Raw genomic sequence first — 16,619 nt, forward strand, 5'->3', positions numbered from 1 at the left:
AAATCTTAGCCGTATAATTCCATCAGAAAAACATGTCTAACAGCATTTGCAACAAAGAGGCGTGCTGGGCTCTGGCATTTGCCTTTAAGTCTGTGCTTCTTGAAGGAGAGTAACTTGCCCATAAGATATTGTGTTCTTGCTACAACTTGCTGTCTATCTTCATTTGAGCAAAGGACTACTTATTCTTACTATTTATTTATTTATTCATTCATTCAATCATTCATTCTTCCAATACGTTAGCTAAGCTAAAATGACATTTTCTTATAAGCGATTTGCAAAATGCAAAGCAACTATACACAAATGGTAAAAAATATACTATAATAGCATGCAATAATGTAGATGAACTGATATAATGCAATATAGCCCTACACACCATTCAAAGAATATAACAAAGGGGATTAATATTAGTACACCAATCACGCCAATTTATGTGCTCAAGAAATATCAAGATACTCATTTTAAGAATACTTATCAAGCCAAAGTTATGATTATTGACCCAGTAATTTTTTTTTTTTTTTGTAGTACACAAAGATTCCAGGTATGGTAATTAAAGTGGAAGCCACTGTGCCATTTTTAGTTGCAGCTCACTTTCCCCTCTTCCTTTGTGTATAACATAATGTGCCTTGTACTGCTGTCCCCTATAGAATTAATGTGTGCACTGTGGCTTTCATGATGTATGTCTGGGTTGCCTGACCCTATACTCTATATGTCAGGATATATTCCATTTCTTCCTTGCCAGATCTATTTCTTCTCATCTAGGCATAAGGTTGACAGCAAGATTCTAACTAGTGTAGAGACATGCCCGCACTCACCTATTTGAATGGATTTTAGGAAAGTGAGGATTTAAAAGGTGCATGGCATCTTTTAGTGCTGGTGATGAAGTTCACATAATTCAAAGGAGCTGCTGTCCAAAGAACATACACAATGATTAGGGCAAACCAGGAGAGTCAGGATGTCAGGTCTTACATGTTTAATTAAAGGTTTACATAATAAGTGAATTTTCCTGAAAACAGAAGCTTAAAACCTTCTTAACTCCTTAACTCTGTTTATATGTACTTAGCAAAAGCAAAGTGAATGAACCTGAATGAGAAATTACACTGATTTTTATACTTTATTGTTATGTGAAATTTTTGTTTCCAGTGGTAAGAATTTGTGATATAGTATGGAAGGTTAAGAGGTAAGGAAAACATGAAGCATCCTGTTCTGATGAAAGAGTGACACTACTTTGGAATTGGCAAGGTAATACTTGCAATTCAGCTGTTTCAACAATCATGTGAAAAGCTGGGGCCATGTACAGTGATTGTTGTGGCATGAATACAGCAGAATACAACTGTGTATGCTATTCAGCAGTGTCTGAAGTGCAGGACAATTGGTGGATAGGAGAGGGTGCAGTTAACTTCTTTGCCCAAAGATGACCTAGCCTGACACAAGAGAAGATGAGTGACAGAGAATGCATCTATTTGTATGGCTGACAAGCAGTATCCCACTGGGTAAAATAACATTTGCAATGGAGATCCATGGAGAAAAGTTTCTTACACATCATAGTCAAAGCACCTGGCATAAAATGAGCACTAATCTCACATTATAATTATATGGAATACATAGAGAATCTGCTCACAAAGCTTATACCTTTACCTGTTTTGGACTTCTGAACTGGCAAAGAATACAATATTTAATAGTCTGTCTCTCTCTTTATATACATTTATATACAGAGAGAAAGACAGACAGAGACTTGTATAAAGATATTGATAGTTTTATATATATATATATATATATATATATATATATATATATATATATATATATATATATATATATCAGATTAGGGTTTACCACCACTCTAGGTTAAAATTACAAAAAATGGACTGTGATATATTTCTAATGTGCAGCACTGGTTTAACTTTATATACAGTATTAAAATGTATTAAAAGCAAAAGAGATATCATTAATGATATTAAAAGGGAATTAGGACATCAAATAGGAATGGATGTGGCTCAGAAGTAGTACTATTTTTTATATTTGCTAACCATGGAAATAGACTGGACCAAAAACCTACTCACAGCCCTGTCCAAAGGCACAAAATATTTGGAATAACATATAAGAGACTACAGCATATGACAGATCAAAAACTAACAGGAAAGTGGAAGATCAAGGAACAGTTTAGTACAACAGTCATATCTGATAAATAAAATGTAATACTAAATATAATAGAGGAACAAAGAAACAAGATATTAACATGTTAACGTGATGACAAGTGTGGTGTCTGTCAGTTGTTGCAGTAACAAAGAACACATTTATTTATTTATTTATTGACATTTGTTAACCAGGTAGTGTCCAACTGGGTTGAAAAAAAAATGTTTTCAGCAGAGACCTGGGGAGAAAAGCTCCACAGCAAAAAGAACATTATTAAGGTACAAGCAGTAAACTTAGTTTAAGTAGTGCATTCCTAACAATATGTAAATGAGCTTAAAATATTATAGCAACATATAACAACAGAAACACAATATAAACATGCATGTTTCAGGCATACAGGAATACTTTTTTTTTTTTACAATATATATGAGGTACATAAGTCATGTAGCTTTTCAAGGTCAGTCACTTCTGAAAGACCAAAATTGGTCATGTAGTATTACAAGTTATGTCATCTGTAGGAAAAAACATTAATAAAGAAAAGACAGATAGTGGCATAGCCCCATGTGGGATGAACACTATTTGGGCTATCATGTGTGAGATGAGTGGGAAAAACAGGAAGATTATTAGTTGGGAGCAATACAGGAGCATAGCCAGTTATCATGTAGTCTTTCAGGGTAGTTTTACATGTGGAATGGTACCTACTACATGGTAGGTAATGTGTTGAGCATTCTTACAGGAGTTTTGTTGAGAAACAATTATATTTAGTGGACCCTCTAAAGTGTAGAAGTAAAGCAGATGTAAAGTATAAAATTAGTTTAAAGATCCAATAACAAAGCATAAGGCATTCCAGACTGCCAGGATTACAGTGGTTGTTAGTGTATGAGCCTCACCATTTTGAGGTCCCAAAAGAACAGAAAGATGTTAATGGCTGCAGTTTACAGTAATGCAAAAGCAGACGTTAACAAAGAGGACTTCATAAATTTCTTCCATTAATGAAAGAAGCAGGCTCTTTCATTAATGGGGAGGGCACTGGTAACTGATGAATGTTTATAGTGTGGATATAAGCCCATTGAGAGTTACAAACTTGATCTTTAGAAGTGTTTTCAGTAAGGTCAGATTCTTCTGTTTAAAATACCAATGGCAACTTAAGGAGGGATATACCATTTTAGGGATGTGTGTTCTTTGCTATGAGTCCTATACTTCCAGGATATGTAGCCTTGTAATTTTGCATACTTGTTTTAGTTGGGATAGAACTTTGGCAGTGGAAAGTGCCTTGTGATTTTTGAAGTTTATGGAGGGGCTCAGGTTAAGTCAAAGGCATCTGTAGGATTTCACTTCATTGATATGGGTCCCCAAGGATATTTGAAGTGTTTTGTGAGTGCTGTTAAGAGGTGGGTTTTTTTTGTATATAAGGGGAGCCGGTACTAACTTAAGCCCCCCAACTCTCCATCTAAAAAAAATAAATAAATAAAAATAAATAAATAAAAAAATGATAATATGGAGTATTAAGGGGGTTAGTGCCAACCTCTTACTAATGTTAAAATGACAGCATTATCTGTTGATTTTTTTGTCTATCCTATATGTCAGCCATCCTGTCTTTAACATCTGTTTAATTGTCAAGTTATCTATCTACTTATCTCTCTACCTCCCTGCCTATCAAACTAAATAAAAGTAGTACTGGAAGGATGATGAAAAAATCTATCTGTATGTCCTGTATTTCTGTTTGTCTCTCTCTGTTTTTTCTTTCTTTCTTTTCTTTTCTTTCTTTCATAAGTTCATAGGTTCATAGGTTGGTACTAGTCTATCAGCCCTAGGGCCTCTACAAGCCTAGCCATAACAATTCCCTGTCTATTTATTCCCATAATATTTACTTCCCTGGATCCCTGTCTAGCAAGGTGACTGATGTTATCCCCAGGGTGAATTTCCTATCTCCTATCCAATCGTCAAGATTCCTTTTGAAGAGGGCCAAAGAGGCGCTCTGCTTGACATGTATGGGGAGTCTTTTCCAGAGTCTGGGGAGTCTCTGGGTGAGGAACTTAGCCCTCCAGCATGTTTTATTCATTGTGATGACAAACTTTAGATCCCTGGAGAGTGTGGCTCTGAGGGATTGGGATTTCTTTAAGTGTAGCATGTCCAGTGGCTCTGGGTTTGACATGGCTTTGGATGTTAAGCAGAGATTGCCTCTGAATAGACGATATGCGACAGAGTATAGCTGGAGTTTTTTTAGATGGTCTGCAAAGGGCATCTGCTTTAGGCCCGTGATTCTTTTAGTCAGGTATTTCTGCTGCCTTTCCAGTTGCTGCAGATGTCTTGAAAGGTATTCTATAATGGTTCTAATGAGGGATGAGTACAGTGGGACAATGACCTCCTTTTTTCTGGATGAAAACCCTTAGTGATGAGGTGTGCCACATAGAAGGATTTCGTGACTGTTGTGGCAATGTGGTTATCGAAGGTGAGACCACTGTCTACCTGTGTCCCAAGTCTCTTATCACACTGTTCATGTTTAGTGTACTGCTACCTGTGTGGTAATTCATGGGTACGTGTTTTTTTCCCAAAGGGGAAAACTATACATTTCTTGGCATTGAGCTTGAGTGCATGGCTCTGGCACCAAGCATCTGTTTCTGTAAGGCCCTTTTGTAGAATATCCACATCATCTGGGGATTCAATAATGTCTCCCAGTTTGCAATCATCACTTTGTTAGCCAGAGTCCGTTAGTGTTGGCCTGTACTTCAGAGAAGCAGTTGCCAAACAAGAGCAGTCCCAGGACTGAACCCTGAGGCACTTGTCACTTGTCTGGAGCTGGATTTGGAGTCGGCTACTTTTACAGTGTGAGTTCTGTCAGTAAGCCAGTTGGCAGCCCATCGAGTGACATAGGGATTAATGCCCAGCTTAGTAAGTTTATCTATGATTCCAGAGTGGGGGATGGTGTTGAAGGCCTTGGCGAGGTCCAGATAGGCTGTGTGGACCGCCTTACCCTCATCCACAGCTCTGGAGACTGATTCGAAGAAGTCAATCCATTTCTGGAGACAAGATACACCCTTCACGAACCCAAACTGGGTGGGGTCCAGTGTTTGAAGGTTGCCAATGTCTTTGTTTGTGAGTTCCATGATAATACGTTCCATGGCCTTGTAGATCAAGCTTGTCAGACTGATGGGGTGGTAGTTTGCAAGATCCAAGGTGGATCCTCCCTTGTGGAGTGGGATAACTGTTGCTGTGCATCACTCAGTGGGCACGAAGCCTGAGATGAGGCTGTGATTAAACATGACACTCAGGTGAGGTGCCAGTTTATTTTGCAGTTCATGTAGTACACAGCCCAGGATATCGTCTGGTTCCATGGATGCTGTATTCTTAGCTTTGGAGTGTGCAATGTTTACCTGTGTAGCCGGTATTACCGGAAATTGGCAATCTTTCGGTATTGAGATGGGCCCTTTAGGGTGAGTTGGGGGGTGATGTTGGCACTGAATCGATCTGCCAAGATATTGGCAATATCCTTGGTGTCAGTATATTTAATGCCATTTTGTTGTAGCTCAGAGCTGATGTGAGAATTACAATTTAGATTCTTGACATAGCTATAGAATGCCTTGTGGTTGTCTTTGGAATCTTTTGCAATTTTATTTTCTTAACTAGCTTTGGAGGATTTTATGAGGGATCTCAGCTTCTTACTGAAGCTGGTAAGGGAGTTTTTTGCATCCTGGGATTTTCCTCTTTTCTGCAACAGTTTCTTTCTTTTGTTGTAAAGTTTGTTTATGGCAGGGGACCACCAGATTGGCTTCCTTTTTTGGAGGAGAGTGTCTTGGTTCTATTTGGGATGGCATGATTCATGCACAAGTGGATGTTCTTGTACATTGCCTTAGTGTAGGATTCAGCAGTCAAACTTTCAGTTCCCGTCTGCATGAGTGTCATGAAGTTTGTCACTTCTGGCTTGAGTAGCATGAAGTTGGCTTTGGAGAGGTTTTTTATGGAAGTTTCCTTACTAGGCAGTGGGGGAGGGATGTGGATGTCAAGGGTGATTAGCTTATGGTCAGACCTGACCAACAAGGGGGTGACCATAGGTGTGGAGCATCGATTTCCCATGTTGGTAATGACTAGGTCTAGGATATGGGAGCCCCTGGTGGGACTATGGATTAGCTGATCCAGGGCATTGGAATTTATGAATTTCACGAACCACTGGGCAAAGGTGTTGGTACATGGGTAGTTTTCCCAGTTAATGGCAGGGTAGTTGAAATCACCCAGTATTAGTGTGTTTGGTTGTATCTTAATATTTTCCAGTATGTTTAGAAAGGTGTAGTGAGAATCTTGGGGCATGGTGGGGGATCTATAGCATGCTACAATTTGGATTGCAGTCTTACCTAGTGTTAGCTGCATCTGGAGAATTTCAGATGCATTGTGTTGGGCAACTAGCCTGGTAGTGTGAATATCCTTGGTGAATATGGACACTCCTCCACTTTCTGTGTTTCGGTCCTGGTTTGGTGGCTTTCATTCTTTCTTCTGTCTGTTTGTCTATCATTCTATCTATCCAACAAAATAAGCAACAAAAACATCAAACTGCACAAGTGAAAAAAGAAAAAGGTGAGGTGAGATTACCACCAAGTAAAAGAAAACTCTGCTCACTTAACCACATTACTTGGTATTCTGGGTCTATCTTGAGCAATGTCTAGCATTCTCCATTATTTGCTTATTCTTTGATGACTGGGTTAGCCCCACTAGGCAGGTAATGTCTTTTCAGGGGAGACCTAAGGTGGCATTCATACTACTAGGGGAAATTTGGCCAGGGTGTCAGGGAACTTCTCTAACTCTTTCAATAGGTGCCACTGGATCTTTTCCATCCAGAGCTACCATCAATTCAACCAGATGGGACCTCATTTTAATGTCTCTTCCAAAGGATAGCACACTCAGGATTGCAGCACCCTTATCAGGATCTACAATCAATCTACCTAGTTTGGGAATAGAACCCATAGTTTTCAATTCTAAAGATGAGTCTGCTGTCTGTTGTACCACTGACACTGATGTGTCATATATATGAAAATGAGAAAGGAGTAGGTGGTGTAAACTACGTGAAAGTTTACATATCTTAAAAATAATGTATCAGTGGAAAAGAATGAATAATTATATGTGCACAGGAGTATGGGTAGATGGAAATCAAAGTGAGCACAGCATGGAACATAGTTAAGGAGTGCTACCTTTTGGTGGATAGTTGATTCAGGGCATTTTGAGTGCTTAGATATATATATATATATATATATATATATATATATTTTTTTTTTTTTTTTTCATCTACTTTTTGACTTGAAGGTGTTTGATGTTATTTTGTTCAGCAATTTATACAATTATTGTTAGCTTTTTTATAAGTCATCCATGTATATTGTAAAACTGTATAGTTGCATTTTAAAACTGAAATAAAAAGGAGTATAAAAACAATCAGTAGAAGAGATGTTATGTAGACATACATGGTTATCAGGAATATTCTGAAATGCCTACATGTCAAGATGAAGAGTGCATGATGTGATGACTGTTGGTCCTAATTTTAAATGGTATATTAGGAAGCACTTCTTATAGAAATGGTGACTGATCCTTGAAATTACTTTGGCACATCAGTTAAAGAAATGGAGACTGTTTCTAGATTTAAACTAGGCGGGGGAAATATAATGGGTTGAATAAAAATAAGGACAGATGTAGATAATGAGCTGCCTAGCAGAGCATCTTAACAAACACACACACACACACACACACACACACACACACACACACACACACACACACACACACACACACACACACACACACACACAGCAGTCAGAAGACCAGTGCCAGTATTTTGTAATTGTCTTACCTTTAAAGAAATAATAGTATTATAAAAAAGATTGGATTTTCTAGATAATGACAACCTTAGGGTTCAGATTTGAAATTTTGACTTAGCAGAAAGTGAAAGAATCAGAAGAGGTACACCAAATACAGAAGGGAAAGAAAGCCAAATGAATTCAGTGGTAAATGTATGTTTACCAATGTGTGGACATATCAGGACAACCCTTTGGATAACAATTATGTACTGAGACACTACTAAGGATTATGCATCAGGTCATCTTCCACTTCTGTGCGTGATGATGGGTAGGAAACAGTAAATGAACTTTGAAAAGGTGTAGCGTGGGCACTGAGAAAGAAAAAACAGTCATGCCCTCTATCCAAAGAACACAGTAAGCTTATGTTTATTAAACTTCTGTATTAGCAATAGCGAGCTTCCAGTCACCTTTTAGTTAGAAGATAAGCACTGCATTAACTTGATGGTAGAAAATATTTTTTTCTAAAAATAGATATCCATTTAACCAATTTTTGTGTGAATTTTCCATGTAAGAGGATATATGCCATCTGTATATTTTGCACTTTGCTTTTCCTAATTTTAACTATTTTATTATTTAACTAACTCAAGCCTAAAATTCTTTTTTGTATTCTTTATTTCATATGCATTATACCTTATGATGTCCAGAACTTTTTTGGTCTGTCTTCTTTGAATGACTTACCAGCTAATGATAGGCAGTATTAGAAAGTGCAAGGAGTTATTAACAAAATGACATTAAGATTTTTAGCTTAGGATGCCCTGCAGAGGAGCAACAAATCTTTGTTTGCCACTTATTATTCAGAATTCCAAATATATGTTCATATTTTCATAAATAAGAGACCTACATGCTGATAATGTATATAGTGTGAAACACCGACGAGAGACAGAACAATTCACAGTTCACTGTCAGTGATGGTTTATATGAGACTATTATGGAAATGTTACAACAACAACAACAACATTATGGAAATATTGCTAGTTTGCTAGTAATTATGAAAATAAGAAATATTTCCATATGTACTTCAAAAAATGAGTGACTTACATCACATTAAGTGAAACCTTAGACGTTGTTGAAGAAAACTTTGATATTTTCACTGTAAATTGTACATCTTGAGAGATATCCACTATTTTGTTTTGCTAATTATACAATTACAAATGTTAATATATTACTGTAAATATTTCAATAAACATGCACTTATAGAGGAATTTCTTGTCATATGAAAGCTTACTACAAAAGGGCCTCATAGAAACAGACAACTGGTGCCAGAGCCATGGCCTCAAGCTAAACGCCAAAAAGTGTATAGTCATCCCCTTTGGCAAAAACAAAGTGCCCACAAACTACCACATAGGTGGTAATCCATTAAGTATGGAAGAAGTAATTAGGGACCTGGGGACCCAACTTGATAGCAATCTCTCATTTGACAACCACGTGGCCAAAGTGGTTAGAAAAACATTTTATATAGCCCACCTAATCATGAAGGGATTCACATCTAGATCAGGGGAGGTCATTGTGCCTCTTTATTCATCCCTCATCAGGCCCATAATTGAGTACAAAGCCCCTTTTAGGATGTACCTTACCAGACACCTGCAACAACTGGAAAGACCCCAAAAGTACCTCACCAAGAGGATCAAAGGGTTCAAACAGATGCCATATGCTGCCTGGTTAAAGAAACTCCAGCTCTACTCAGTGGCATACCGCCTGCTCAGAGGTGATCTGTGCCTGACGTATAAAGCCATGTCCAACCCAAAATTAATGGAAATGCTGCACCTCAGAAAGGACATGCTGGAGGGACAGATTCATAACCCAGAGGCTCGCTTCACTCTGGAATAAAATTCCAGTCCAGGTTAGGCAGTCCCTCATTGACTCTCTTCAAGAGGAATCTTGATGAGTGAATGGGAGATAGTAGGTTTACCCTGGGTATCACTTCTGTGTCACTGTTAGACAGAGGCACAGTATACTAACCTTGAAAAAGGGCATAGCAAAATTCATTTAAAATGGGTGGCGAAAGCCAAACACACTCTGGCTAGGCTTATAAATGCCCTAGGGCAGATAGCCTAGTATGAACCTATGAAACTATTACATCTGGATCACAAAAATGTTCTAACAATATATGTCTAGGTTGTACAGTTTTCAACACATGGAAATTTTGTTTATGAAAGTTTACAAAATAATATAAAACATTTCAGTATTTGTGGAAACTATGAATGCCCTATCATTGTACTTCTTACTGATACCTTTACTATTTGTCCTGTTTTAATAACTTTTATTGTTAACAAAATATTTGCATGTGTTTATGTTGTGCTTTAACTTGATTTCCCAGAAAATGCTCCAGAATGTAAGATATGTGTAGGCTGCTAGAGGTGTGACATTCCACACCACCTAGGTGTTAATGAGTTAACTGTTAAAGTAGTGGCTAGAGGATTATTTAACTTTATAAGCACAATTGCACAGAACTGGCCCAAAGCAGCTGTTGGTATTGTACTTTTAAAGTAAGACTGCTTAGCTTTAGCCACCATAATATAATATCATGCTGCTGGCATATTCTGAAACGGTTTAATAATTTTGATCTTGAATATTGGACTAGTCTGTCTGGTGGAAGCATAGTACCATGTAAACAGAAGTGGTGGGAGGTTGGCAAGGAAAAGGTATTATTAACCACTCTTGAAATAAGTTTGTCAGTGTGTGTGTGTGTGTGTGTGTGTGTGTGTGTGTGTGTGTGTGTGTGTGTGTGTGTGTGTGTGTGTGTGTGTGTGTGTGTGTGTGTTCATAGGTTGGTACTAGGCTATCAGCCCTAGGGTTTATACAAGCCTAGCCATAACAATTCTCTGGCTATTTCTTCCCACAATATTTACTTCCCTGGACCCCTGTCTAGCAGTGTGTGTGTGTTCAAAATGGTATAAAAAATCCACAACTGCTGAATGACGAATAACCCAAAAGATAAAAAGAGCAATATGCCAAAATAAGTACTAAGACTGAAAAACATGAAAATAACAAGCTTTAATGCTAAGCACCTTTTGTTCCATACAAAATGGAATGTCATCAGAGTAAAACGGGATATTATATCACATAATTAAATATCAGATCCAATCCAACAAAACAGTACAACTCATAAATCAATCTTCACCAACTATCTTAAAATACTGCACAAAACCATACATTAATAATACTGTAAAATTCTAGACATGTATGTTATAAAATGTTAAAACCACATAAAGTTCATTCACAGTCTATCTCTCTTTAAAATTAATGAGCTAATAATAGAAGTTTGCATATGTAAGGTTAGTTTCAGTCAAGTTTCAGACAGCCTTGATATCTTTATTATGAACATCAATCTTGTTTTCTATTTTTCTCTCAGACAAATGTGTTGTTTATCCATTTTATATCAATTTTTTAATTGATGAAAGTGGTTTTCTTAGAGGAAAGGAAAAGCACGTATACATAATAGCCCAAAGGTTGCTGACAGTTGACCTGTGTCTCTATTTGAGCCATGGAAGACTGAATCCTATATGACGTCCTATTTCTTCATAATATCAGTGGCTCTACACACACAAATTGCACTAAGGACCTAAATGTACACTAGAAATAAACAAGACTAACTGGAAGGATGGGTTCCTAACTCAGTGTATTTCTTGCCTGTGGAAGTAGTTACCACTGCAGGTCAAGTAAAGTACTGCATTGGCCACCTTTAAGGATAGTCTTGATGACTGCATGGTTAGACACAAATTTATACTGTGGTTATTAATGCACAGCCTGTTCACTTTAGGAAATGAACACTATTAATCGCTTGAAGATGGTGCAATGAACTTTTACGTTTGTTTGCTTAAAAGTGCATATGACTGGCAACCGTATGGTCCTTAATGATCGCTTACCTAGTATGTTCCTGTGTTCATGAAGGTAGGGGTTGAGTTGGTTTCTGTATTGTCAGACCTTGAAAGAAAACTGGAAAGAATTGGTATAACAATTTGTTTATTTCTTTCATCATGTTAACCCTATTTTTTCCTAGTGCTTCTGAGTGTACAACCTAACTTTTCACTACGGTCATATGGCAGCTGAATCAAATGATTTTTGCTGGTTCTCATCCTTCACATTTGACTGTCTCTCTCTGAATAATTTCCTCCATGTTGGAATTCATCCCCTTACTTAAGGAGCAAGTAAATTACTAGATTTGCATTGAGTTGCAGGAAGTTGACGGAAGGTGAACTTAGACCATTTGTTGCATGATTTTCTGTTTTGTAGATTAACTGTTCAGTCTTAACCCACGCCATCATGGATATTTGTTAGGTAGTCCTGGGCATGGGTATTACAGGGGAGCTACCTCATCTCCTTTTTGGCACATTCCTCATATTGCTTATGTTATAATTGCCATTGCCTCTGCCACTTGCTTCTAGCATCCACTGACAGCCATGATTCCAGGCACACATTAGTATACCCCATATTGTCCAAATAAAAAAATGCAAGCAGGCATATGCCCCGCCATTCCTTGCGTGCCATGTGTCAACTGCTCCAGTATCTGGGCTGCTAGTAGAACTTTAGTCATTTGGTTCATAGTCAGGTGTTCATCCATGCACATCATATATGCCACATCAGGTATAGCTTATTTTCAGGGGAGACTTGACATAGGACTTATACTAGCTAAATAACATACAAGCAGGATATCATGGAAGTTCCTCTAATGTCTGATACAAGTCACTGTGGCTGCGGTTGTGGAGAAGTTGATAGGATGATGGGAAACACTATGAACACTAACAACCAGTGAGGGAGTCAAGGAAGCCTTGAGTGCAGTATCTAATCTTGCTGCAGAAAGTTTAACAATAACTGTAAGTCTGGATTTAGATGGGGTGATTAATTTGTAAGGATGACAAAACTATCTGGGATGCTTTTGTTGATCATACCTAAGCCCAGAGGCTGCTTAAGCAGCCATGTCATCTGAAAGCATAAATACTGTGAATTTGATATCATATTATCATAATGTGGTGGTAGGACAGGATGTTTAGTAAGTTTGTGAGCTAAATGTGAAGTTGCAAGAAGTTTATCAGCATAAAAATTATTATACTTTATAGCAAGTATGATATATATTTTATTTATATATTTATTTATAAAGTATATATACTTTATAGCAGTATTGCTATCTTATTCCAATAAAACATATTTGCTAATGCACCAAACACTCTTAACAGTACTATTACCATGACTGCATAGAACCACTGACTGAAGTAGCATTGCTATTTATTAAGATTCTGGTTGTTGAGTTTTTCAGGTGCCTTCATGGTCTGAAGTACTTCTTTGGGACAGGATGTTTGTTTTCGAATATATTTTCATTCTGAGCCAACATATGCCTACAGTGAAAACTTGCCTTCATAATGATGTGTGAAGGATCTGAGGCATGTAAACAAAGGGTACCGTGGAGTCAGTATTCTTGCATTATTTAACTATTAATATAAATAAAATGCATTTTCAAGCCTGTAAATATTGTTGCTGAACTGAACAAAATTTGTTTGAGAGACTTTGGACTGGCTATTGGCTGGAAGGAGTATTTTAAACTTCTTTTTTTTTTTTTGTCTTTTACTGTTAAGTGGTAAAATTGCAGAATTTGGATTATGGTAGTCATTGGCTTGTTAAAAAAAAGCTGGGAATCTACGCATTCCTATTTGGAAGATTAGGGCATGATAGAGCACAGTTCAGGAAAATGTGTGCAGTGGCATGGTAAAGGAAACCATAGCACAGATAATTGTGACAAGGTATGCACTAGGTGTGGCAGTCCTGGTGAACAGAAAAGACCGGAAGCAGCCAAAGCAGTATGTGAGAACAAAGGCTGGATGAATGAAGAGTACATTCTCTATAATTAGAAAAAAGGAGGGCACAGCTGTAGAAAATGTAGGAGAAATATGGGATGTGAGGAATGTTACTAAATCTGAAGTGATGATACAGAAGTAACTAATAAAACTGGAGATCAGACAATTTGTAAATCAATCAGCAGAAGAAAGTGTAAGAAGATCAAGTATAAATAGGGCCATAAGACATGCGTTTTTTTACTTTAAATGTTAACAAGTGGAAGTAATTTGGAAGGAAAAGGGATGTTATAACATGACTACAGTAATAACACTTTGAAGTATGTTTTTGCAAGGTACCAAATGGGGAAGTCAAATTAAAAATAGATTCAAATCGATGAAGTGTGGAATGTTGGTGTTTAAGGGAATATTTAAGTGCATATAAAAAAAAAAAACTGGCTAAAAAGTGGTAAAACTCTAGAAAACTAAAATAAAAACCACTGGGTATAAGCTGTGTATCAGATCAAAGACCAAACCAGGTTCTTAGTGTAAAATATTTTAATCTCCACTTTCGTACTATTTTACGCTAAGACCTGGTGCAGTCTTTGGTCTGATACTCGGTGAATATTTAAGTGCATTGATAATATGTTTCAAGCTCATACTTTAAAATTCTTGGTAAATTCTTTAGGAATGACTTAATGTCTTGGATTAAACAGAGCAATTAGACATGCGGTTTTTGACTTTAAATTTTACCAAGAAGAAGTAATTCAGAGGGAAATGGGAAGTTATAGCTACAGTAATAATACTTTTTAAGTATGTGTTTCCAGGGTGACAAATGGGGAAGACAGATTAAGAACAGATGCAAATCTATGAAGTGTGGAATGTTGATGCTTAAAGGACTATTTAAGTGCATTGATAATACATTTCAAGCTCATAACTTAAATTTCTTTGTAAATTCTTGAGGAAGGACTTAATGTCTTGAGCATAATGGGGGAGCAATGCTGTTCTGACAAAAAGAGAACTATGCAATGGCAATGTTGTATGGGAAGTATCTACTGCAGTGTATACACAGGAAATTGTTGTTCCTGTGAAAAGTATTTTATAGGTATTAGAGCCTCAAGGAAGCCAAGAATACATAGATGAAATGGATCATATGGGAGCAGAGTCCATCACAATGAATGGAAACTGAAAGAAAGAGGAACTTCAGTCAAATAAGGAAAAAGTTAATTATCATATACCCTTCTTGAATCTTAACCGCATTTATTTATTTGTTTGTTTACTTTTATATTTATTAACTGGGGTAGAAACTGATCAAAGTCAACAAAATTGTATGTTCGTCTTGGGATGTTACAGAAAAAAGAAACACTAGCACAATTATACATAGCTTTGAGTAACACTGAGTGATGTACAAAATATAGAAATGTAGACATAAATTATGAAGCTAAATATAATGTGAACACAAGTCATAGTTATCTAACTAGAATTATCCAGTTTCACTATAGTTCTTGGAAAGGAAAATCTTGCAAATAAATATAGACGGAGGAAGGGAGGAAAAATGTGGGAGGGAGAAAATTAAGAGATTAAAGTACAACATTAACAATTTTTATTTATTTTATTTATTGGCATTTGATTACCAGGAAAGTCTACTGGGCCAGGAAGAATACATTTTTGGTGGCGGCCAAGGGAGAAAAGCTCCAAGTTATACATAAGCAAACATAATAGAATCTAAAGAGAGTTTACAATAGTTGCGCATAAGTTGCTTGAAATTTATACAAAGTGTTCAAACAGGTGCAAAAGGAGGGCCTATATTATAAGAACAAACACTTGTTATAGCAGATGTCTAATTTTGATTGTAGGGGTGGCTGGAGATTGGTGAATAGTGGAATACCGTAGGTTAGAGAGGGGAGCAAGTATGTTTGTGCTAGAGTTAGTTTAGATGGGAGGGAGAGGAACTTATTATTCCTATAGAGCAACCCTAGCTTCTTATGGGTCTTAGTAATGCCATTTTGAATATGCAAATCAAAACTGAGGTTTTCATCTATTATTACTCCTAGAAATTTGGTGTGGACCACTAGCTCAGTTTTAGTAGCATTGAGTGAGGAAATGTTGAGGTTGGGTTTATTTGCATGGCATTGTCTCTTGGGTTTGAAAATCATAAGTTTAGTTTTTTTGGAGTTAAGAGAGAGATGGTTAGTGTGGAGCCATGTCTCCACAGAGGAAAAGGCTGCTAGAGTATTTTGATAAAGGATAGTTTCATTAGGTGCAGAGCAAACTATGGTCGAGTCATCTGTGTACTGGACAAGGCAGTCCTGTGAGATGGCCAAATGAACATTCTTGATGAAAATATTAAAGAAGAGAGGGCCTAAGATGGAACCTTGGGGGATGCATGTAGGGTTGAGAAGAAAGGGGGAAATGGAGTTGTGCCACTTGACAGCATGTTCTCTATTTGAGAGATAGCTTTGGAACCAGTTGACTGCATGGGGAGATAATCCTATGTTTGAAAGCTGAGATAAGAGGATAGGGTGAGAGATGGCGTCAAATGCTTTTGACAGATCTAAAAAAGGGCAGCTACAATGTGTCCAGATTCCCTAGCTTTGTTAACTTTGTCTAGGAATGAAATCAGTGCAGTGGTTATGCTGTGACAGGGACGGAAGACATGCTGTGTTGAAGACAGGATCATGGTTGTGAGGATATAGCCTAGGAGTTGTCTTTGTACACATTTCTCAAGGATTTTGGAAATATGGGAGAGTATAGCGATAGGACGAATGTTGGAGATGTCAGTTGAGGGGCCACCTTTATGAAGAGGGATGATGATTGTTTTTTTTCCAAAGGGAAGGAACATAAGACTCAAGAATTGATCTTTTGATCAGAAGGCTCCCTATTA

The 16,619-nt window shown here is 37.2% G+C and overlaps 1 protein-coding gene across 2 annotated transcripts in view; it reads left to right on the forward strand.

The window, feature by feature from the left end:
- The window catches only part of CCDC68 (coiled-coil domain containing 68), a 1,130,692-nt gene that overhangs the window by 722,893 nt on the left and 391,180 nt on the right, over positions 1–16,619 (forward strand). The window lies entirely within an intron of this gene.

The sequence above is a fragment of the Protopterus annectens genome, chromosome 1.part1 (assembly GCF_019279795.1).
Source record: "Protopterus annectens isolate FY-2018-M chromosome 1.part1, PAN1.0, whole genome shotgun sequence".
Taxonomy (NCBI): Eukaryota; Metazoa; Chordata; order Ceratodontiformes; family Protopteridae; genus Protopterus; species Protopterus annectens.